The 25,332-nt window shown below is 49.2% G+C and overlaps 1 protein-coding gene across 3 annotated transcripts in view; it reads left to right on the forward strand.

The window, feature by feature from the left end:
* Positions 1 to 744: 744 nt before the first annotated feature.
* The window catches only part of LOC144152880 (uncharacterized), a 350,752-nt gene continuing 326,164 nt past the window's right edge, over positions 745 to 25,332 (forward strand). For all 3 annotated transcript variants that reach the window (XR_013319246.1, XR_013319245.1, XM_077684404.1), the window contains exon 1: positions 745 to 1,138. The gene's annotated coding sequence lies outside the window, so the exon portion shown is untranslated. The remainder of the gene's footprint in view (positions 1,139 to 25,332) is intronic.

The raw sequence follows: 25,332 nt of genomic DNA on the forward strand, positions 1-25,332 counted from the left end.
CTACACTACGAAGCTCAAAGTTCCCTAGCTTTCTGCGACGACTTTGTCGATCGGCTTGGCGCTGTTAGGAAGCAGGTCCGGAATACCGTTCAGTATGGGAAACGCCTTTCCCAGCTCGTCGGATATGAGCACGTTCTTTTCACTGTCGTATCGAAGAGGCTTCTTGGTCACCGGGCACACAATAAACTTGAGGTTTTCTTCATCAAACCCAGCCGGCACATCGTGTTCCGTACCCAGAGGCTGGGAGGCGTCCGGGGCATAAGTGCAAAATCCGCTGCGTCGAAGCGAAACGTTGCGCCCGATGAGCAGACCTCGGTTGCGTAGCGAAGCCCCTGCCAGTTGTTTCAACATTTTTGTTAACGTACAACACCACAGCTTGTGGGAGACAACGTAATTACTAATTTAACAGCACCACACCACCTCAATGAGAAGGAAAACTTCCTCCAAAAAACAGCGTTGGATTCGACTTCGACTTGGATCGGTCTTGTCATGGTTTCTGTCTCTAAATTATAAGTTTAATAAAATAACCATAAGTTTATCTCGACAATAAAACAAGAAGTTTACTTTTTACTGCTGTTAACGTTTTGTTTTGCTATATTTTGGGAGAATTTAATTGACGTGAAACGACGTGAGCGCTTTGGGTTGCAGTATTCAGCGACAGATGGCGGGACATGCAGAAGCGACAGGTTTGGGCTTGCTCACGTGACTTCTTTTCCCCCTCTCGCGTCGCGGTGGCGAGGGGTGAGCGGGCTCCACAAAGTTCTGACTCAGCTGTGGTTCCCAATGGATACGGCCCGCGTCTGGCGGTTGTGCCTGGCGTGGTGGTGATTTGAGCGAGTGTCCCGAGTGAGAAAAAGCTCCGCGCTTGCCACTGGATTACCGCATCTCACGGGCCTGGAGCGTCGCATCGACACCTGCCGCTGTTCCGTCTGGCATCTTCGGTTACTTTCAAAAGTGCTGTGACCAGGCCGACTTGTTTGTTGAGTTTTGCGGCGCCGTGCTCGCGTGGTGTGTGCGTGCTGGCCGTCTCTGGAAGGGGGGTGTGCGCGCAGCGCTTCCTTGCCTCCAAGGCAAGGTTGTTTCGTTTCATGCGCAGCATCCGAGTGATTCGTCCCTTCTGACATGACCAAGATATGCGGTGAGTTGTTGCTCCTTTGGCGGAGCCGAGTTTTCTTCACGGGACGTTTTACTCCAGTCGGGACAGGCCGCCTGTTTTTTTACCTGACTCGCGATTTCGCTTGCTTACCATCCTAACGAACTATTTGTGCGTCGAATGATTGCAAACATTGGACGTGCAATACGGGTGGTATTGTGTTCATTGCTCTCAATACTATCATGTGAAGATGAAATAGCACGAAGTAGTGCGCGTCAAGTGAGAGTGTTTGTCTTTGCGTGACAGTTTCTCTAGAGAGCAACGATGTCCATCCGCACTCAGTTTTCCGTCTCGGCTAATTGCAAACGGGGTGCGAATTTCCCGGCCCTTTGTTGCAGCCTGCGCCTATAAAAGACTTTTAAAGACGTATCACAGTAACGCTTCCACTTGGATGAATGTAGGTTAAGACAAACTTTTCGCAAATCTTCTTCCTGGAAAGTTAGTGTATATTGGCTTCACTTGAGCGAAGTTTTGCTTGAACGAACTTTTTCTTTTTGTTCAACCGAAGTTCGTTCAGTTGAGGCTCTACTGTAATTTTGCTCTCTGATGGTATATTACGGATGGCTGCAACTGCAGTCGCGTCGGTGTGCATCTGAAAGATTTGAGGAGGGTCAAGGGGGGGGGGGGGGGGGGGGGGCTCAAAAAAAAAAAATACCAGGAGTACTGCTCTCATAACAAAGAACTCACTAAGGTCGGAGAAGGCGTAGACATCGGCTACCCCTTCCAACGCTTTTCTGTTTGCCGTCCTGCCGTTGTCTGTTTTGTTTCGGGATGTCATGAATGGATAAATTTAGGCGATTCCAACCTCCGTGGCAAACTCCTCTACCTTTTACTTTCTTTTTAATCTCTCCTTTACCCAGCCTGTTCTATCCGCCTATATTCCTATCCCCGCACTGAGCTGAGTTCAATCGCATCTCCAGTTCATTTCCTTTACATTGCCCGCCCCTGTGCATTATATGAATCACTTTGCTTACTAGCTGAATTTAGCGTGAGTTCGTAAACATGGCGTTACGGCCTTGGAGAAGAGGCTATGAATGGTGCATTAAAACCGAACAAAACGGTTACGCGTAGAATATTTAGGGCTCAAGAAACTTTTTGGTTCTTCCTTCATGTTCTCCGTACACTCCATTCGTATAGGCTTTTTCGGCCACACTGCCCGCCCGCACACGCCTCAAGAAAGAATTTCTGGGTGCGGCACGCCGTCTTGCCTTAGAAACGCGCCGGCACAGAGCGCGTCGGTATACTTGCGTCCACCGCACCGGACGTGCGGTGGCCGAGTCTGGACGATTATGGTTCGTGTGGTGCGTTGGCGGAGTTTCCTCCAAAGAGGCAACGACCATTTCGAGCTCCTCCTCCCAGTTCATGCATCCACCTTTACACAATGCAGCACCGAAAAAAAGAAAAAGACAGACGCTCCTTTTTCGCGTCCCTTCTTCAAAGGCATATCTCTGTTGCTTTAACGCAACCGTCCCTCGCCTTGCTTCTTCTGCAGCTTCTAGAATCTCCGGAACTTGTCCTTTTCTATTTGCTTGAGGAGATAGCGGCGGGGAGGGGTCTTTGCTGCGGGAAAGAAAGATGGTCAAACCAAGGGAGGAAATGAAAACGCTCGGGGGATTTTAAACGTGCGCCCGGTTCCGACCTCCTCTCCCAGAGCGGCAATTAAGAGTTCGCCGCGTCTTGTCAGGTACCTCCGCCGCCTGTGCCGTGGTTCGCAGGCAACGACCATTGAGGGAGTGCCTGTTTGTTTGTTGCCTTCTCAGACGCCGCCGCCGCCACTTTTCTTCAAGGGCCCGCCGTCGATAGTACCGGGAAAAAAGTTCCCTCCTCGCCGTCTTCAAGGCCGCCGCCTGCACTCGGCGCCGCAGGTTGAAGAAACTTAAGTACGAAGGAAGCGAGCGGCTGTGCTCGAAGCTGCGTTTAAACTTTTCAACCTCTTTCTCCGAGGACAACCACCCTTCGCCCTCCCCACTTCTCCCGAACTCTTCCCGTGTTTATGGTACCTGGAAGGGGGAATACCGTGTTGGTGTAAAGTTTAGCCGCCGCAGGAAGTTTGGTGATGGCTTCAGCCGGTGTTTACTTCCCGTCCTCCTGGGTGAGGCTGTCTTGTGTTTGAGAAGTCCCTCAGTGGTGGTCTGGCTTGCCGATGCTGAAGGCGTACCGGACAGACAAGCGCTGCTCTGCCATGGAGAGATGTAGCCATTACAGGGGCCGCCATGAAGACAAAAAATAACTTTGTTCAGTTGTATTTTGTCTTTGGGAACTCACTTAGCTCCATTCCAGCCACGGAAGACGGTTTTTTTTAACAAAAGAAAAGCGCAAATATATTTAAACACTTTCAGATTTCGCGCTACAGGCAGGGGTGACGCGATTCGAACATCGTTATCAATGTCTTAACTGCACGTTAGCATTGAAGGGTTACGGTTAAACGGAACTAGAGTACGGTGAACAAGAAACTAGAGAGCTCACTGCAACCATCCAGTCATGTTTTAGGGGCGAAGCCCCTTACGGGCTAGGGCTGTCGGCGTCTCCTGTCGTCGTCGCAATCGTTGTCTCATGGAGTCGCGGTACTAAAACTCTGGGAAACTCGTTTACGCCTCGCGCTAGAACCTAACCCGTACTAAAAAAAAAAAAAAGCACCGGGACACTCGTTTACGCCTCGCGCTGGAGCGCTTCGTAACCCGTACTAAAAAAAACACCGAGACACTCGTTTACGCCTCGCGATAGAAAGCTTCGTGCTTCAGAGACAAAATATTTTTACAGCCAAGCTGTATACCTCCACCTCCCAACGGTTTCATCTCCGTTGGCAAAAACGCCAAGGCGCCACGAATGCTTCGCCCCTATCCAGGTTTCACGTTATAGAGATGGCCCGGTATTCTTTTTTTTTTTTTTTTGACTTTAGCTCAGGTCAGTAGCACCAACAAGATTCTGCCAGTGACCGTCATAGAGAAATCTGTTCAACGCGGCTGGGGTGTCGCCAGTGCTTAATACGATTTCTTTAATATCTCAATTATTCTTTTTGTTTAATTTTCTGTAAAATTGGTATCATTGTTATCGGGACAAAACAGTCTTTTTAAGAAAAGAACCAAACTTGTATTTTGTCTTCATGGCCTGGCTGAAGAGAAAATATCGCTGTGTTCGACAATACTTTTGCTTGTTTGTGTAGGGGACCTGGGGAGGGGAGGGGGGGGGGGGGTGAAGGCTAGAAATGGCTAGCCTTCCAGGGGATCTCTCGATTGTGAGTTCACCAGCTCAGATATTTGACTTCTGGATTGACAGCTTAGATGGCCAATAAAAAAAGCATGACGCCCTCAGTGTTTTTGTGTTGAAAGCACTGATATGGCAATTAGATTCTGTAAAATTTGGTGCCTTGACAACGCGTCTACCTTTGTGGTCAGGCTTCATTTTTTTGTAACAGCGCGTTCACAGATGCGAAGCAATGCTTTCTCTTTTTTTTCCCCCCTCCGTGTGATTGAATCTCCCTTATGAGAAATAATGAACGTTGAGCTTCAAGCAAGTTTAAACGATCTTCTGGGAGACGTGCATATGGGTCGAGCAAGAAGTCAGGCGGTACTCGACTGCCAGAACAATATCCGTGCTTTTCGTCTTATTCCAATGGGAAAGACGGAGAAATTCGTGTTCACCGTCACAACTCATTATGAGAAGCTGGGTAGTACCGCTGCTGTGAACCAATGGTATATCGTTTATATTCCAGTTCTTGCGCACCTAAGATCATACGTGCCTACACCGATTACAGGTAAACCTGGATGTAACGAGCCCCTATGCAAACAAAATAACGAAGTTTTTCAATTCCCCATTGCAGACTTGGCAGTAATGAAATTACAGCAATTAAATTACAGTAAGTAAATTAATTTTTGCAGTAATGAGTAATGTAATGAATTACTTTGGAGTGTTGGTAATTTAGTAATGTAATGGATTACTCCGGGCCAGTAATTTCATGGAAATTACTCATTACTTTCCCGATTACTTTTGACTACGGTATAGCCTGTCCGCTTCTCTTACGGCATAAAAATTTGACCAAGAAAAGTTGACCAAGTAGAGTCCCAATGCCCAGAGAGTATTTGGGCAGTGGAACTCTACGAACGCGAAGGCAACAACGCTTCGATGAGAGCTCTGCCTGCTTTCTCGTGCCTCTTCGTTCCCTTTTCATGCGTTTCATAGTAATTTCAAAGTAATTTCATTACTTTTGAAAAGTAATAGTAATGCAATGTCATTACTTTCGGCCACCTGTAATTTCTAATGTAGTTTAATTACATTTTAGAAAATTCCAGGAAAGTAATGAGTAATGTAATTTAATTACTTTTTAAAAGTAATTTTGCCATCTCTGCCCCATTGCCAACCCCATTGAAACCCATGTGTTCGCGACCTCTCTGTAACGAAGGCGTCACGACGGTTAACATTGATTGAACTAATTCCTATTGTGTTCTGCACTTTTTTTTTTTTTTTGAAAAATTGGCTGGAGAAATACACTAATTTAGCGAACTTCGTCCGCACCGCAAACTACCGTGCGTTTCCACGTGCGAGTGCTGGTTTCGGTTATAGGTGGTAGGCCTGCCTGTCAGCGTGTAGTGGCGCGCCTCAACTGCTATCGGTGGTCGGTTTGTGGGTGATGAGTTCTGCTGCCACAAAACGAAAAGTTGTGTCTTTTCAAGACAAGCTCGCAGTTTTAAATGCTGTCTCCGCCGGCGAGAAAGAAGAACGTCGCAGCCCGGTATACAGTATCCGAGCTAGCACTCTCTCAACGATTTTGAGTGCTGCAAAGAGCATCAAGTTCACGAAAAGGCGCCCTTTCAGCGTGAGTTTGGTCCTTGAAACGCGCTAAGGCACCAAAACTGTAAAAAGCGAAAGTGATACTTCAGTTACAGTTGTGAATACGGGGGAAAGTGGCCTTCCTTCTTCGGAGTGCCGTGTAGTGCCCATAAGCTCGTGGGAAAGCAGCAGACGCAAATCTCGCAGTTTTTCACGGTGAAATAAATCACTGAGCGGTGAGTTCACCATTACTGATGTCTGGCATTTTGGTTTCGTTTCTGCTTAATTCAAAACCTGCATGTAACGGAAAATTGCGAATTTTTGTCAACCTCGTTGTATACAGGTTTTAACTGTATACGCACTATTGTAGAGCTGTGTGTTGGGGAGCACCTGTTCGCTCATGCTAGCAACCAAAAATCGAGACAATATTCTGGCGAAAGTTCTTCAGAAACAGAAAATTCTACTTGAAACAGGGAACGTTTCATAAAAAAACTAATGGTACATCAACACCAGCGGAAGCTGAAGATGGGAGAAGCACTGTAGATTTAAATAATTTAAATCCAGTTAGCCTGTATGTACCAATCAAATGTTTAATTAGTGTTAACGAGAAGAACCGTAATAGTCGTTCAATTTTTGAGCAGCGCTCAAAAAGGAATCGATAAAGTCTAGGCACAAGTTAAAAGAAATTAATACTAATTAATTTTGCAGTAGGCGTCTTCTGCCCGTTTATTCGTGCCCACCAGGGCATGATATGAGCGCTGAACAAACTCAGCGTCCCCGGTAATTAAAAGTTCCGTCTTGGCGCAGTACAGCTACACACCCGAGCTTTTATAAAAAGCTCACGCCGTACTGCCTAATTCAGGCCGCCCGAATTTCTTTAACGTCCACCGCAATTTCGTATACGCTCGGCCGTATTAGCTTTTCGCCCTTACGCCGGTATACGGCCGATTCACCTGCCGTATAACGTTTCGAAGCTCGTTTCTTTGCCGCGGTGGCAACAAGTTAGGCTTTAATAACGCATATATCCATCGTGTCATCTCGGCTGCGAGCGCACGGCGAAAAGAGCCGAGCGACATTAAAAAGCGGAACATCCCGTCGACGTTTGCCTCCGACATGGCTTCGCAAATGAGCGCGGGGGAGAGTGCGCTGGCGCTGAGCGCGCTCCGTGCGTAATAGAAACTGTGTCCTCCTTTCACGAGTATGAGATACACACACGTGCACATTTCGCCCACTCGTCCGTGAACGTCTTCTTCATTTTTCCGCCCGCCAGCGCTCGCAATATTCCTGTGCAGTTTAGTGCGTAATCTGGATGCGGGACGAAGGGAGAAAGAGATGGGGACGGGTTGGAAAGAAAGAAAGAAAGAAAGAAAGAAAGAAAGAAAGAAAGAAAGAAAGAAAGAAAAACAGGAGCAGAGAGATGTGCTTTTGTTTCTCCGAGCGCGTCGCGAATGGTGAGATGCGCAGCGTGTGTGTAGGCGGCGGCGAAGAAGGAGCTTATTTCACGGTAACGCGGGCCGGGAGATCGCTTTCGGAAAAGCCTCCCAGCGCCGGAAATTGCTTCCGCCGTATAAGCGCGCAGCACGGCAACTTTGCCGGAGTCGTGAACCCCGGCGTCCTCTCTCTCTCTCTTTCTCCAGCGCTTACGTGGTAGGGTTATAAGACTCACGTACGCGAATATACACTTCATTGTTTCTCTTGCTTCACTTCTTTCTTTTTTTCGGTGTTACGTTCCGCGGGTTTCTTTAACTATGTTTAACGCCGTTTCGTTTGTGTCGCCGCATGGAAACAGCTTGACTCTCTCTCTCTCTCTCTCTCTCTCTCTCTCTCTCTCTCTCTCTCTCTCTCTCTCTCTCTCTCTCTCTCTCTCTGCGATCCGAAATAACACGTTGATCCTAGTCGAAAAAAAAAAAAAAAAGTGGCACGCAGGCGTACTCCCTGTTTGGTGTATTGTGTCTCTTGCGCGGGGCGCTTCCCTAAACAGGGTTTATCACTCGGGTTCCTCTTTTTGCAGGGCGCATTTCCGTTTTTCCGGTCGGCTTTGGGCGTAACGCGTTTGACCCGAGTGAGCGTTCGACTTGTATGCGTTTGTGTACACGCCGTGTGCGTAACTGCTCCGCGAGGAGCTTCCGACGAGTTTGGGACGGTCGTAAAACAGCGTTGGCGTTGGCTATAAAATCGACTTCGTGTCCTGCGCGAACGCTTTGTTTGCCGCGTGGGCGGAGCTTCGTGAGCTTTGTAGGATGAGATAAAATGTGTCTGGAAGGAGGACTACATCACCCTCGTCCTTATTTAGGGATAAAATAGCCGGAGAAAAGTTCGCGCTGTAGCGTCTCTTTTTTCTCCATCCCAGTCGTAAACGACACCAGAAATACAACAGGATTACCTTGTAAAGGAATGGAACATTCTGTTGTTTGTACAACTGGAATGTCTGTCGGACATTCTAGTTCTACTACTGTCGCACAACAGACCGTCCTGTAGTCCCAACAGAGATCCCTGTTTTACGATATATATCGCTGTTGTACAACAGAAAATTTTGGTGTGCGACAGAAGTTTTTGTTGTGTTTTTCGACTGGGCTGTCTCTCTGTTGCTCCTCTCTATCCGTCGCGCGCGTTATTTTAGAAAGCCTGGTGGTCAACCTTTCGTGTACTGCTTTCTCGCCTTGGACGTTGCCGGGATATGACGAGTAGTAACAGTCGGGCACTGTATATTGTGAACGCGTTTTTTTCCCCGTGAGCTTAAAATTCGCGGCATGCATCGCGAAAGCGATACTCCCAAGCTGATACCTGACGCCGTAAAAATGAAAAATAAAAAATCCCGGGCCATCTCCACTAACGTGAAACCTGGGAAGGGGCGAAGCATGGAGTGTATAAGTGTATTCTTGGCGCCGTGGCGTTTTTGCCAACGGAGATAAAAAGATGAAACCGTTGGGGGGTATACAGGTATACAGCTTTGATGGGAAAGCCTCGTGTCTTTGAAGCACGAAGCGTTCTAGCACGAGGCGTAGAGTGTCCCGGTGTTTTTTGTACGCGTTACGTTCTAGCGCGAGGCGTCCCGGTGTTTTAGTACCGATGTACGACTCACGTCGTAGCCGTTACTTCGGAGCGTCCAAGCGCGTTGAAGTCTTCGGATTCCATTTGCATCCGCAGGCGTGCTGCGGAGGGAATCTAGGGCACAACCGCGACAAGGTCGCAGTAGAGCCGTCATAAGCCGCCGCCACGGAGGATGTTCTTTTGTGTTCCGGCCGTGCGCCTGTCTGTCCCCAGAGGAGGAGGCGGCGGCCAGAGGCGCGGCTTCTTGAGCGGGGATTAGCGCGTTCGTATTTCCCCCGAATATAGATTCGCGCCTCCTGGCCGAGCCGAGATTAGAGCAGCGGCGCCGGTCGGATTACGCGGGGCTTCGACTCGACCAAGGCGGCGAGCCATACGTTGTAACACAGTATACGGAGCAGCAGCGAGCCGCTGCTCTGTGCGCTGCCGGGATTCGGCTCGAGTTCGCCGCGTCGTAATCTCGCGCACGGGAAACGAGAAAGGGGGGGGGGGGGGGGGGGGGGGCGTAAAGCTGAATGAAGAGGTTCAGAAAACTTAGTTGGCTTTAAATTCAGTGGCGTCCCGTTTAATGGAGCCGGCGAAATCCCCGTACTTCGAGCTGGGTTCGAGGGTTGGCCTGTTGATGTTCCGCCGCAATGCGTTGTTTAGTGGCTCCTGAGCTTGATATTGGTACGAGGTACACCGGTATTAACAAGTGGCCGGTTACAGAAGGCACGGTATAAGAGACCGCCGCCCAAGCAAGGTTGTTGTAGCTTTTCTGATGGCACATGTCCACGTGGGGGATCGGCCAAGAAACGGGGTGGCTTTTCTGGGGCTAGAACGCCCACCTCAATGCCCTATACCGAATTATATAATATAACTGGAGAAGAATCAGTGATTGATGCCGATTTTGGGGAGAATAGGCTAAAAAAAAAACAATTTTTGAACGGATTTGCAGGACAGGCACGGAACTACACGCGCGTCTCCGTCAGCGTCTTCATCTTCCCTCCTTGATGATGATCCCACTCAGAGCGCATCTAGCGTACCCTTTACAGCGAGCGTATCAAACGTCGCGTAGCAATATCCGGCCAGGAGTGCGAAGCGGTGCTTACGCAAGCGCCCGAATGCACTTGCTTAACGCTCTGAGCGACGCACATTTGCTTCTTTGACCCATCTGGATCTGTAGGCATTCTATTGCACCGCGCCGTTAATTAAGAAAATGTCGGAAAACCCAAACGTAAAGTTTGCGTCCTTAGATGCATTTTGTGAAAGCGGTTTTCCTATCTTGTAATTTATTATGTAGCGTGAGGTGGGCAGGGCTTTTCTGAATTCTGCTATGTAATTGACGTGTTTCAGTTAAAATAAGTGAGTTGTCGGCGTCGAGCTTCAGGTTTAAGTTTACGATACCAGTTGGGCCTCTGAACCAGTGAGAGCCTGTGAGTCGCCTTCTTTGCAGCGACGACATTTTATTAGCGGCATCCGCGTCTGATATAAGAAGATGTAGTCAAAAAAAGAGACTTGTGGTTAATAAGAGAAGAGTTATCAGCGAATGCACATTTCTCTGCGTTCGCGTCATCCCGGGCGGTGTTACTCAGCAGATATATCTACCGGCAAAATTTTCTTGGTGGCGCGTACTCATGCCTGAAGCTTGTACAGCCATGTAGAGAATAATAGAGGACGTGGAGGCTGTTCGAAAACCGAAGTAAATGCGTTCGGCAGTTCAACACCAATTCGTCCAATACATTTCGTCCAAGTCCGTAATACACATGGGCTCAGGAAACAGGACAAACATATATCGCCCCGCATCTGCGCTTATAGGAATATCATATATGCCACCCGCCTAGTTTTAGTCAGCAGACTTGTTTTGAGCGCCGGCACAGTGCCGTGTTACACAAGCACCCCAGCTGTCACGGTTCCGTCGTCGTCGTTGTTGTTGCTGTTGTTGCGCCTTTAGATATGGCACATACCCAATCAGGGGATCGGTCAATCAACAGGGGACGATTAAAATAAATGGAATTCTTATATAATTACGCGAGACGCTTTGAAAAGATAAGTCGGCCGTCACTTCTTCTTCTTCTTCTTCTTCTTCTTCTTCCTCCTCCTCCTCCTTTGCTGCTTCGGCAGCAGCAAGTTCGCTCAACTTTACATTTTACGAGTTGTTGGGTGCCCCCCTCAAAAATTATAATTAATGGTTATTACACCTCATTAAACGGTGAACGGATCGCCTTTAGATTGTCGTTGCCAGGTTAGGTAGCTATGTTATATAGCGTAATGAGACAGCGCTCGGTGGTGGCCGTGTTTCGTCCGCTCCAGTGCTGCAGCCAGCCGCACGCAAAGCCGCGAGTTTCGTCGCCCCCTGTGCGGTCTCCGCGCCGGCGGCTTGGAGATTTATAAGACCGGTGATCCGGCGTTATTATCCACTCTTTATGGCCGACCCTCGCTATATACTATCGGTACTTTCGCCACCAATTGATGGCCGCGCTGTCTCCCGAGTGCAGGCTTTGAGAAACGGAGGCGCATCTTTCGTGCCCTCCTCCGCATCGTTCGCGCACGTCCGAGACATTTCGCAAAGGGATGAGGTTTGCCCCGCTCACGAAGCGCGCACCCCACAGTGTGTGCTGCAACCCGGTTTGTAAGGCTGGCTACGTAACTGCGTTGTCTCGCTAATTGGACTCATTAAGATTAAATGAAGAGCCGCTCGTGTCGCCTTAGCGCCGGGGGCAGGATTTTGGTTGATTTGTTATTGCTTGGGTAGCGCCGAGCGATCCTTTGTTTCCGCGTTCGGACTTGTCTGACGACTGCTCAATAACGGGTATTGTGTATACCTGAGTTTAAATTGGCTGCAGCGTTAATTTGTAACTCACAAGATCAACTATCTTATAACGTTACGGTGCCTAATTTGGTATTGGATTTGTTTTGCGAGTCAACATTATAGGAAACAAAGTTGTACGTTTTGCGTTTGGCGTCAGCGTTTGGTATTGACTCGGTTTTATAGGGTGGGCTATTTCAATAACACGCGCCATGTGATTCCCGAGCCTACAGAGAGTTCTGGGCTTTAAACTTGACTTTACGGAACATATTTTCTCCACCACAAATTAGGCCTACTCAAATGGTCTAGCATTTAATTCATCGAGTCGATTTCTTTTTCAATCCATTCTTTTGGTTGGTTGTGGGGTTTAACGCGCCGACGCAACGCAGGCGATGAGGCGCGCCGTAGTGGAGGGCTCCGGATTAATTTTGACCACCTGGGGATCTTTATCGTGCGCCGAAATCTCGTACACACGGGCGTTTTTGCTTTTCACCTCCATCAGAAAAGCGGCCGCCGCGGCCGGGAATCGAACCCGCGACCTCGTGCTCAGCAGCGCAACGCCTTAGCCACTGAGCCACCGCGGCGGGTTTTTTCAATCCATTCTATACTCAGTGAATCAAAAACTAATGCGGGAGTGCCCAATAACTGACGACGTATGCCGTTATTTCGTTGGACTAATACCAATGAGGCTGTAATTGTGGTTTTCACGTGCTGTGCCTATCGCCTGGCTGAGACGCGCCGCATCGGAGGGCCACCGATTAACTTCGTGCGTCGAAGTCTCGGCACATGGGCTTTTTCTTTTCCGCCTCCGTCTCAAAAACGGGTTCCCGGATCGGAACTCCGTCCTCGTGTTCAGCAGCACAACGTCCTAATACCAAGGAAGCAACAGGTTCGCTTTGCACGCGACTGTTTAAGAAAGCGTGATCTCTCCTTTGATCTCACTATAGACAGTTTATAGTTTCGCTTCGGAGGCGAGGCAGTAAACTTGTTATTACGAAATCGCTTTAACCGAAATTTCGCTATGACAAAATCGCTTAAATCTGAATTTCGCTCTATTCGAAGGGTTTCTTTGTCTTCACTGCAGTGTATGTAAAGCATATCATGCCCGCTTTTAACGAAGCATCGTTTATAACGAAGGACTTCGTTATAAACGAGGGTTTTGCGGTGCGTTCGTACGTAGGCGTTTCTCGGTTACTCAGCAACATTTTAGAGATCGCCGATGTCTCTCGCGGGCTCTGTGAATTATACTGCTCGGTGAGCCCATAAATCTTGCTGGCGTCGTACACCTAGGCAAACTAGTACAGATTTAAGAGCCAGGAGGAGCGGTGGACTCGCGCAGACGTCTGTCTAGATATTCACATTGGTATTGTTTTGTTTCTTTGTCGTTTGCCGGAGCACCCGCAGGGCGCAGTGGGCGTGCGTGGCGTACCAACTGCCGTTATCGGTGATGGGAGGAGGAAGTTGTAGAGCACGAGGCGATTATGGCGGGAAGGAGAGGGAGGAGGAGGGGGAGGGGGAGGTTGATGCGGGGCGGCAGGTATACGCCCGTCAGAGGGGATACGTAATGGAATCGACATACCGCGCGTCCTCCACTGCTGAATCTCGCATGCTCTCCTTTCTTCCTCTCCGTGCGTCTTCGTTTTTCTTCTCTTGTCCGGCTCAGTCCTGTCGATGGCGGGCCCACCCACGTGTACGCGCACGCCCGGGGGTGGGAGGTGCACGGCGGCGGTGTACGGGATGCGGCAGACCCGGCGCAAGGTCGGGTCACAAGCCCCGGTGCACTCCCGGCAACGTCCATGGTCCCGTCGTCGGCTAATGGGATTGGTCGGTCCGCTAATGACCCGCGCGCGGAGCAATGGGCCACACGCGAGGGGCCGAATGTTCCAGCCGCCCGGGCCTCTTGCTCCGGACTATATTCGTGATGGCATTACGAACCGGAGGAAGCGCCTGCTGCTTCGCGTCCCATGTGCGCGAGACTGTAATAATGATGGGAGATGTTGTGACGCATACCGGGATCGGCGGGGATGCGGAGGGGACTGTGGAAGCGAGGGACTCGGGAATTATTGTGCTGTATGTATACGATCCGGCACGTCGATCACCCGATTGGAAGTTTGAGGCGGAGAACATCAGGTTCGCTAAAAGGCGTAATAGTTGCGCCTCTGTCCGAACAATACATGGCCTTACAAAATGTGGGTTTATTCATGACAACTACGATGTCTGCAAGGTTTGTGTTTAACAGGGTTGGGTTTAAGGGTTTTTAGGGGTAGGCATATTATGCCATTTTCTTAGAGATTGCTGGCGCGTTTTTTTTAGGGCGCAGCCCTTTGGCGGCCGTCTCTGGGCTGAGCCGCGTTGTCGGCGTAACCGAATGAACGATGGAAAGACCGACGAGTGAAAGAAAAATCGAACGATGAAAGAAAGCAAAGAATGAGGGTGACGCGAAATTGGGAGGGGAGGGCGGTTCGCGTGGCGGCGCAAGCCAGCGCTTTCCGACAGTGTGCGGTGGGAAAGAGGAGGGGGAAGTATACTGTGCCCGCACGAGGCGCTCGATAGTGCGACGCTTGGCGTTCGCTTAAGCGTTCGCTTAAGACGCGGTTCGCGGGCCCTTCCCGAGACGCACTTCGCGCTGCCCACGTATAGGGGCTCATCATCGATGCCGTCGAGAGAACCCACGAGTGAGTGCTGCCTCAGCGCACTGCTAATGCGCCCAAATATCGCATTAGGGAGTATCGTATTCGCCAGCCATTTTTTTTTTCACGCTGATAGGTTTTCTTATAACTACTGTATTGTTTTTTAATTACTCACGTTGTCACAGGTTGCACCTGGTGAGATGTCTTTTCTGTCTCTGCATTTTTTTATGTTGAAAAACGCCGCGTTTTACTGTCAGATCCGAATCCCGCACCGTTGAATGTGTTCTTGTGGTAAAGTTGTTTATGTTCTCGCTGATCTTGTATCTGTTATGGCATGGCGTATGCGTTCGCACCAACGTTGCGTTCGCACCAACGTTGCGTTCGCACCACAATCGTGAGACAACAACGTTATGCTAGTTTTAAGGCGTTGAGAGTTTTATATTGGTTTCTACTACAGTCGAGCCTCGTTATATCAAACACTATATAGCGAATTATTGGCTATAGCGAACTGAATACGTACTTTGGTTGGTCACGCTTTATTTCAATAACAGTTATTCTTTTATAACGAAATTGAAACTGTGAGAGCCGTGCGCACTGTCAGATGTACCGAAGAAATATTTGACCAGTAGGATGAGAAGCTGCTTGGAAAAGCTCCCGGTGTCCGAAATTGCAGAAGTAGAAAAGGCCCGTTTGTTCGTTGGCACTGTGGGAAACTTCATCCTGCTCAGTGCTCTGAATAGCCACCAGACAAATACCACATCCTCCCCCGAAAAAAAATAGGAATGCAGGCCTGTTTTGTCAAATGAAGTTCGTTCTGTTGTAATTTTCCGTTTCGTGTAATGGTTCATTGAGCTTGAAATACCACAAGGAGAAAGATTAGGGTTACCTTGCTTATAGTAGGCTCGAAGATTGAAATAATGCGCTTTTGTATCAAGGATTTTTGCGGGAGCCCGATTACCGACTGGTTTGAATTGATTTTTAGCACTAGTGTTACAACGAATATCGGATATAACGAACTGAACTACTGTCCCGATACTGCTTCGTTATAACAAGATTAGACCGTAGTTGTGGGGGTTTGACGCGTCAACGCTGAACCTTGGCTAGGAGGCGCGCCGTGGTGGAGGGCTCCGAATTGGTTTCGACCACCTGGGGATCTTTGACACGCGCCGAAATCTAGACACACAGACGTTTTCGCTTTTCGCCTCCACCTGAAAAACGGCCCTCGCGGCGTGGATCGAATCCGCGTCCTTTGGGCCAGCAGGTCTTCTCTGAGGAGTAAAGGTAGGCACTGTGTTTCACGGCATGCCGTATAGGTTCGGGCCGAGAACTGCGAAGAGGAAACTTTCCAAGGTTGGCGCGGCTTGGAAGTCACCCTGAAATGAAGACCAAAACAAAGTCGAGAAGTGAGAAGAACAGTCAGCGTCGCGATTTCTCTTCCGTTCAACTCATTTGGTCGCCCATCTATTCTCCTTCCCCTTTTCTCGTCCTATAAAAATACCGGAGTCCGTTTTAGCGCGCGAAACAAGCTTTTGCACTCAACGAGACTCGCAGCTAGCGCTCTCGCCAGTGTGTACGGCCTGTATTTGTCTTCGTTTGGGGGCCTCGATTGCTTTCATTGGCCCTCCATCCCTTTCGCACCTTTGCAGCATCCTTTTTCTCCCTTCTTTACGGTCCACCTTTTTTTTTTCCTTTCCACGTATCACCATCCGTCTTCCTTCTCATCGTTCGTTTTTGTGTATGTGCGTGCTGTCTACTGTTTTGTTGCCCCGCAAGTGCTGAAAGTTATCGCCTTGCGATGGACGGCCCCCTATAGACGAAATACCAAACTCGCAGTATAAGGACAAACGGGGACATTTCCTTACTACTCCCGTCTCATTTCTTTTAATGATTTCTCGTCGCGGCTGAAGAAACGGCGATGCAAGTTTTATGCGTGGTTCTGCCATCGTGAGCGTTCAACGCGCCCTGACGGGGTCGAGGGTAATCGTTTGGTGCTCAAATCGCGCGGGAGAAATCTGGTTTTCCTTTCTTTTCGCGCGCTTTCCTTTTTTTGTCCCGTGGGGCCGACGGGCCGGCTGTGTGGAGAAAGAAGGATGGTGGGTGGTATTGTGCGGGAAAGCTTGTTCAAACGGCGCCGCGTGTAGGGAAAAGTCACTTTTGTGTGGGCCCGAGCTCCATGAAAGGGATTGCGTTTTCTTTGGGTACACTGAGCGGTGCTTGAACGCTCGGTTTTGAGAGCTCGGTCAGAGAAAAGGGGGGGATTCTGTAGGCCATTTTCTTTATACGCTGGCTCAGTGTTGTGTAGGAAGGCGACTAGATTCGTCGTTCAGCGGCGCGCGTAGTGTTATTGCGCATGCCTGCTCGTTATTCACGGCGTCGTTCAGATTCTTCCCTTTCTCTGGGCTAGTTAGTTTACTGTTACCCGAACGGAGACCTAACATAGACGATGAGGAGAGTGGGAACAATAATCGAAAGTCCTGCCTCTTTTCCGCCTCATCGTTTCTTTAGGCTACAGTTGCCGTAAAGCAAACGGAAGACGGACACTGTGCTCTCTTCCTCTCCTTCGTTCGTGCTGCGTGCACGGTCGTCTGCAGGGTGGTGAAATGGGGGAGGGACTGTTAATTCTCTGACTGCCAGTTTATCTCGGTGTTAAGGTAACATAAACGCGTAGATGATTCTCCACTGCAGAGACTCGTTTTATGATTACTTCTTTGAAATGGTCTTAAAACGTGCGCTACAAATATATTTTGATTCTGTATGAGTCGGGTGTTTTGACCGCCTTCTCAACCACATATCTGTCTAATCCAGGTACGGCTTGCAGACCCCCCGCCTCCCTCTTCTTGTCAAAAACCAATCGCCGTCCTGGCCGCGAGCGTTGGAGAATCCGACATCCTCGGCTGGTCTAGGTGCGCGTCTTGTTGGGGTGAAAAACTTTAAACAGTTTTTCTTTAGAATTTCAATACCTTGGCCGTCAGCTCGCCACTCACTCACGTGCGTTGGAGTAACTTGCCGTCTCTCTCTCTCTCTCTCTCTCTCTCTCTCTCTCTCTCTCTCTCTCTCTCTCTCTCTCTCTCTCTCTCTCTCTCTCTCTCTCTCTTAATGGCTCTAGCGAAGTTGCGCTGTCATTCAAAGCGTCCATTCACGCAGCAGTACTTGCCCAGGGCGCTCGCTCTGAGAAACGCGTGCTGGTATGTACTGTTCACACGGCTTCTGTAAACACAGCCTCTCCTATGCCTTTCCAGGCTTCTGCTGCGCTCCAGCGCAGTTCGTAAAAGCAGAAACAACGAAAACTCTGTCCCTCCGGGTGCAGTGCTTGAGCCTCTCGGTGGGCTTACAGGATTCGCCGTGGTCGCCCGCTTTGTTTCTCGGCGCATCTCTGGTGCCACTATTGTTCGCCAAAGCCGCGCGAACTCCGCGGCCTATAAATACCGAAGCAGGTCCCTTGCTTGTGCGTGCGGCCTGCTGCTGCGTTTTTTGCCGTCTTTGTGCTGCGCGCCTTTTGTTTCAGGGGCGCGGCGGCGTCATTTTGCACTGTTTGCTTACCGTGGGCCGGCCAGGCCATTGGGGAGGGGGCGTGGAGGGGAGAAGGATTCAATTTTCGGTGCTGAAAGTGGAAATCGACCGGTTACACCCAGGCCCCCCTGACACTGCTGCTGCTGCTGCTGCGGTGGTGTAAGTTGCTCGGGAGAAGGTCGGCTCGCCAACGGAGAAAGAGGCGGATATCTTGGCGTCGTTTTCTGTTTCGGACCATTGCTTGACGAAAAGAGACAGCGCTGACAGCTTGCGTTTCTCGGCGCCACAGTCCTTGATGAATGGTCCACCTGCAGTCTGGTGTCGTGACCATCTCGGCGGTAAAGGAGCCCTTTAGTCTTTCTCTGCGAAAAGGGATGTCCGAAGACTTGGACGCTCGCTTCGAATTTCTCACGAAGTGTGTAACGTCGATGAACAAAATAACGCGCCTCGTCGTAAAGTCAGAGCGGGTCAGTAGGCCAGTGCGTGGCCTCATTTTTTCAGTTCTGGCCGAATTCTGAGGCACGAAGCCGTGTTTTTTTGTGTGGTTGAAATGACCGCTTCATCTCCGACTTCGGTCTTTTTTCATAAGCCTTGTGACATGAGAGTAGGAAAACAGCCGTGCGTGCTCAATCTTAAAATCTTCTTTGCCTAGACGAACCAAAGTTGCGTAATAATTCTCTTTAGCCCCCTCTGTCTTACAGCTTCTTGCTTCAAACGTTTTATAGGGCCGCTTTAACCGCGATGGAGATTGATGGCCCTTTCATAGCCCTTCTTTACTCCTTCCATGCACGCCGAAATCGCTGTATTCTGCTGCACCTAAGAGCCGACAGCGGTGGTCTTAGCGGGACAGGGGGGACACAGGGCTTTTTTGGGTACAATTGTTGACGTTATTTTCTCACTTCCGTGGTTCAGTGCAAAGCTGGGGATTGGCAATTTTCTCGTCCAGCCATTTGTTTTCGGAAAGTGGACAGGGGGTGGAAATTTTAGAACAGTAGGTTAAATTCCTAAGCCGCTCTCAACTATTCCTGCTCCGCCTTACTTCTAGACTCGTTTGGTCGCTTGCTTCCTATCGGTCTTTTGCATACCGCGTCACTCTGCACCGAGCCATAAAATACCTCAATTGCCGTATCGTCTCCACAGCCGTCTCTTAGCGCCAGGGTAAGCCGTTTCCCACATTCCCACAAAGGCAGCGATGGAACGCTCATCTATTCCCGTACCCTTTGAGAATACACGTCGGTTTCGTCTGGGCCCTTTGGCTCGGGTCGCTCCGGCAGCATGAACTTCCGCTCGGCAGCGCGATGACCAGTCCTCGCCTCCGCACGTGCTGTTCGCCAAAAACAGCAGCAGCTCTCACGCCGATAGCAGCAGCAGCAGCATCTCTGCCGGTCCGGTGGTGCGCGCCTCCGTACTTCCGTCATCTGGCCGGCGGCGGCGGTGGCAGTGGAAGAAGATCCTCGCTTCTTCTCGGCTGAAGACGCCGGGTAACGAGAAGAGCAGGGGGGCCAGGGGCATGCCCGGGGGGACGCCACTCGGCGCCGTGTTTGCGCAAAGACGTTGTGCTGCAGTCTGCCGCCTCCTCAATGCCCACATCCTCCTCTCTGTCTGCCGCCCCTCCTTCCTGGCTTGTTTCCGCTCTTGTGACTTCTTCCCTTCCTCACTTCTGTTCTCGAGTCGTTGCCGCCGCCGCCGCCGCCGTCACTCGTCTCCTTTTTCCGTTGCGGCGACTTCACAAATCGGTGCGCGAAAGCTCGCTCCCGGGCGTCGCGCTTGGCTGCGGATTGGTCGTGGGACCAAGAAGCCCGACCTGGAGCGGGCGGCGTCTTCGGAGTGAGCTAGTGGAGTAACGAGATCCTTCTTTGCATTCGTCGCTGCACTCTTGGCCACTGTGTCCTTCTTGTCGACGGCACAACCACAGAAAAAGCCTTGTCTAGCGCCGCTCTGTCCTTTGCCATGTTGCTCTTCTGCTACTTCCATAAAAATATTTTGCCCTTCTTCGGTCCAGGGCGTGTCGTCAGGTCCGAAGAAATTTGTGCCATAGACTCAGTTTTCGAATTTTTGGGAGTTTTATGCGCTGATGTTGCGCCTGGGCTGTGAGGCGCGCCGTAGTAAAGGGCTACGGATTAATTTTGACCACCTAGGGATCTTTAACCTGCGCCGAAATGTTGACACACGGGTGTTTCCACCTTTTGCCCCCACTAGAAAAACGGCCGTTGCGGCCGGTATTCAACCCACGTCCTTGGGCTCAGCAGCACGACGCCTTTAGCAACTACGTCGCCGCGGCGGGTTTATTCGACGATATTTTAAGGCACCCTGAATCAGGTCTATCATGCAGACAGAAAATTCTAAACTCACACTATACGGGTGCCGGTAAAAGCAAAGATCGTGTCTGTACTCAGATATTAGTCCACTACTTCACAATGCGACAACGAAAAATACAAAATACAAAGTGTGGTCTCGTGCTTATTGACCTCTCCACCCTCCCCTTCAGAAAAAAACACCTGCATACACTCGTTCCTATGTACTGGGAAACTATGCGACATCAATCAACGGTGAGCTCTGTTTATAAACATGACAAAGGTGTTTTTGTGTTTAGATGGCCGTTGTTGATCTTTGTTTTCGTTGGAATTCAGCCCCCCGCCATGTCCTCGTTTCGGGAAGCTGGATTTCCCTCATTATGTACCGCAGTGCAGTGAACTACCCTTTACAGGGAGTTTTCGAACAATGCAGATGGCTGGGCAAAACCGCGGGGCCAGTTATTTCAGCTACCGCTGTAAAGTGGCTATTACTGTTTTCACTTTGCTTCTGTGCCTCCTTTTTCTCCCCGTGCTGATATTGCGTGCCTTACGTTTAGCGTCCCTCTCTTTCGCCGTGTCTTTGTCTCCCCCCCCCCCCCCCCCCCCCTAAGAAAAAAAGAACCCTCAGGTTGAGGGCCCCCAATTAAAGGCAACTTTTTATCGCCGGAGATCGCCTTGAAGCACAAAGCCCGGCGGCCGAGATTACAGTATCGATCCTGCAGCCGAGCAGAGTGGTTTTTAATTGATCGGCTGCGCCACTGGGCTTCAGGTCACTTACGATTGGTTATTCTTCTACCCTAGCGCATTTGTGTTCGTTATTTCGTTTTTTTATTTTATTCTTGACCTTTGGGCTAACTTTGCAGCTGGCCGTCGCTGGGCCTGATTAGATCGCGATATTGAAATTCTGCTCTGCGAACTCCCCTCGAGGCGCGTGTGAAAATAATAGCGCACTGCGCCAAACGTGTTTGCGCTCGCTGACGGAACTTGTCAATGAGTAGTTTTTTTTTTATCTCGAGATTTTTTTCATTGCGAGATTTTTGGTACCCGGTATTGGTTTCATGGGTCACATTCCCCGAAAGGTCGCAGAGGATGAAGTTTTGATGGAAGCAAATTTTTATAAAAAAATTGGTAGGTGCTCTTGCCATCACGACGTGAATGACCAGTGGAGCTGAGGGCCGAGTTTTATAATCTTATGAGTCAGTCGTTTCTTATTAAGATTTTAGGAACGAAGCCCCTTAGGGGCTGGGACTGTTGGCGTCTCCTGTCGTCGTCGTCGTAATCGTCGTCTCATGTAGTCACTGTACTAAAACATCGGAACACTCGTTTACGCATCGCGCTAGAGAGCTTCGTGCTTCAAAGACAAGATACTTTTACAGCAAAGCTGTGTACCTCTACCCCCAACGCTTTCATCTCCGTTGGCAAAAACGCCAAGGCGCCAAGAACACACTTGTACACTGCATGCTTCGCCCCTCCCCAGGTGTCACGTTAGTGGAGATGGCCCGGGATTTTTATTGCTAAATCCCTGAAATCGACCTTCGTCTTTCCACTTTTAGGGTGCCAATTACCGGGACTCTGTCTCGCCGTGATGTGTCAAAACGTGTCCGAGAAACAGGCGCGTAGCCAGGATTTTTGTTCGGGGGGGGCTAAGGTTGTTCTCGCCCCCCCCTCCCCCCCCCTCACCGAAAGAAAAAAAAAACGCGGCAGTTTGCAAGCGCAAAATACATGTTTGGTTCATTAAAAAGACTGTCGTTCATTAAAAAGACTGTCTTGTCCCAATAACAACGATACCAGTTCTATCTCAAACTAATCAAAGGAATAATGGACATAATAAACTAAACATTGGGCGTTCTGCTGCTGAGACGCGGGTTCGATTCCCGGCCGCGGCGGCCGCTTTTCTGATGGAGGCGAAAAGCAAAAACGCCCGTATGCACAAGATTTCGGCGCACGTTAAAGATCCCCAGGTGGTCAAAATTAATCCGGAGCCCCTCCACTACGGCGCGTTAAATCCTACAATCCATCAATCAGTCAATTAAACATTTGAAGAAGTGGCGAATCCCCGCCCACTTCCCGGCGGCGATTTCACTATGCCATCACAGGATTTTGTATGTACGATTGGCCCAACGACCTAAGTCACCGCCAAGGAACATGATTGCGCGATTGTAGAGGGGCCTCCATTGATCTTATCATTTGCATTCTAACGTGCAGTTAACATACTCATAACTACGTTTAAGTGCTGGCCTATGTACTTCACTCCTGCCCATATTACTTCACTGCAGCGCACAATTTGAAAATTTATGACATTTGTTGCATTGCTTCGGTTGAAAAAACGTCTGTGATTGGAATGGAGCTGTACGAGTTACCAAAGACAAGTGCTATTAAATTCAACTAGGTTGTATTTTGTTTTTAAATAGGCCCTTTAAGGTTCTCTCATGATATTGGTGTTTATTGTGATTGTATTTGTGCCAGGTGAAGTTGTAAACTGGGCGAAAATCCGCAGACCCCGTGGTGCAAATCTGCGCCCGTGATACGGGACGTACATTGCACGCACGGGCACATTGTGCAGGCATTGCACTAAATGGTCACAGTTTCACGTGATTACTTGCTTTATTTCAACATGTGCAGTATGGTGTCTGTGACATCCGCAATAAAATTACGTAGGCCGTAAAAATGATATCTTTTTATTTAGTTGATGTTTAAATGTCGAAATTGTTTTGCTTATAGGCCTTCTGCGCCCGTACAGAATCTTCCAGTGTAAGGCCAATGAAGCAAAGTTTGTGCAGAATACACCGGGTCTATGCACTTACGTTATACGTAGCGCAGGTTTTATCTTAAGAAAAAAACGACAGGCTATGAATTATGCATACAAGAAGCGTTAGACATCACGCGCGAGAACTGCGCTGTTAACGGCGAAAATTACACGAACATGGTAGGATTAGCCCGCACGAAAAGCGGAATAATTCAGCCATCGGTACTGTCAAGCCATGTCAGTTGAAATTTCGGCTTCTGTTCTGATTGTGTGACGCAGTCCACCTCATAGCTTCTAAGGACGCCAGGCAGATATGAGAAGCTGGTGCTTTGTAACATCGCCAACGGTACGCCCAAATGTCGACTCTGCTTTAAAAAGCTCGGCCTTCGTGTTCTGAAATAATTGCATTATTCTCTGTCAAGTTTTCAATGCTTCGTGTTTAAATGCCCTACAGTCTGCCTGAAGTAGTGTACTATTGAGTAACTTTTGTGGGGCGGCAATCCCCTTTAGGTGTAAGTACCACTCCTGGATGAGGTAGAGCAAATCACTGCAAAGTTCACTATTCAATGCAATAACGAACTTTAAATTTATCAAGAACAAATAATAACGCAAAGACGGCGTTGTTTGACCATACTCTTGCGGTTAGGCATGCAAGTTGAGCAAAACCATGCTGCATTTGGAATTTTGTCGTGAGACCTCAGGAAAGAATTATGATGAGGTCCTACCATTCTGGTTACAAACATTTATGAAAGGACATACTGTTTAGTGGACGCGTGCGCTGCCATTGTTGAGCCGAGCACACTGGCGGTTTTAAAGGTAAACGATAAAACAGCATTGGAGGACGCACAGGAATTTTTCGGTTTTCGTTAGCGACTCGGGAAATGGAAATATATTATTATGTTGGGACGCTCCTTGGTCCACCAGGAAACAGGGTGCAGTGGGAAGCTGCACATGGCCTGGCTCGAAATGAGTCAGCATTTTGTTGCCCGCAGCACCAAGAAAACATGCGTAATGGCATGGCCCCGCGTACATAAATGCCACAGACTACCGTATTTCAGCATGAAACAGACAGTAATGGTACAGTTAAGGTGGTACAGCGACCGTGATGTTCAAATCGAAGCATGGTTTCAGGCTACGACATAATACATTGGCAAAAAATTGCAAAGTTGTTTGCAGGGATAATTCCTCGGTCATTTCGGTTACTTAAGTAATGCTCGAAATTTACTTCATGCGATATTTTAGGACGTATAACAGTAGTGGATCCAGGCAAAATCACTTCAGCGCGCACCCGCACGTGGGGCGGGGGGCGGAGGTGTGCTGGTGCTCTTGAGAGGGCCTGTGGTCTGTAGCCTGTTTTTTTTTTTTTTTTTAATTACGACATTCGTTCATCATACCAAATCGATTGAGCATTGAAAGAACGATACTCTTGAGCCCACAAAACTTCAAAAAAAAAAAGTCCAGAAAGAGCTGAAGGAAAATTCTACTAGAAAGGCACGTTGGTTTTTTCGCCAGCAGTACGAAGGCCCTTCACTTGCGCACACTGCTATGATGATTTTAAAATGGGGTGTAGCAGTGAATGCGCGCGTCGGTATGAAACGCGGCAACAAAAGTTCCGATAACGGGCACACCATGCGGCAGCGGCTACCTCACATTGCGTTGTGTGAATGTAGATGAAGCAAACTACTAAAGCTCCAGCGAACACAAATATATTTTTAACTCTTCATGTACTTCATGGACAGCGGTAACTCTTAATGAACGCAACGCTGTCCGGATACGCTCTGAGTAACCCTCGTCAACTTTGTGCATCATAGGATAGTTGAGCATTTATATGAGTAGAATTTACGTTTTCCCTCTTTCAAAGGTACCTACCTGGTTCATAGCTGGCGCACCTTTCAACAACCAATTCAAACGCAAAAATTGCATTAGAAATAAAAGGAGATATAATTTTTTTGGCTCGCAGACATAAAGGTACTGTGACGTCGTGTAAATATTAGGAAGCAATTATTTAAATATTAAAAGATACGGTGATCACGCAAGGCAGTGATCACGCAAGGATAAATCAGGGGTCAAGGGAAGAAAATGACTTACAATTGCGGCCTCTTTTGTGTGTTGCATGGCACTTCGAGTGTGAGCTTCCCAAAGCCAGGGCGCTTCTGCCCTTGCACCGTTCTCTCATGTCGGCGTTGTTGTGACTCAGGCCCCTGAATATACACAGCTCTGGGCAGCCGCCGCCCAGGCAAAAAGCGGCCGTGGACGCAATGGAGGGGCTTTAGTTGTGACCAGGTCAAAGATGGCCATCGGTTATTAGTTACTGTCGCGACCGCCGTCTGCCCGTGGTAGGGCTGGTGACTCGCGCCTTCGCGCTTACAATAAAGCCGCGCCGGATTCGCCAAACC

The sequence above is a fragment of the Haemaphysalis longicornis genome, unplaced genomic scaffold (assembly GCF_048455015.1).
Source record: "Haemaphysalis longicornis isolate Haplotype H1 unplaced genomic scaffold, Haemaphysalis longicornis Haplotype H1 scaffold_9, whole genome shotgun sequence".
NCBI classification, from domain to species: domain Eukaryota; kingdom Metazoa; phylum Arthropoda; class Arachnida; order Ixodida; family Ixodidae; genus Haemaphysalis; species Haemaphysalis longicornis.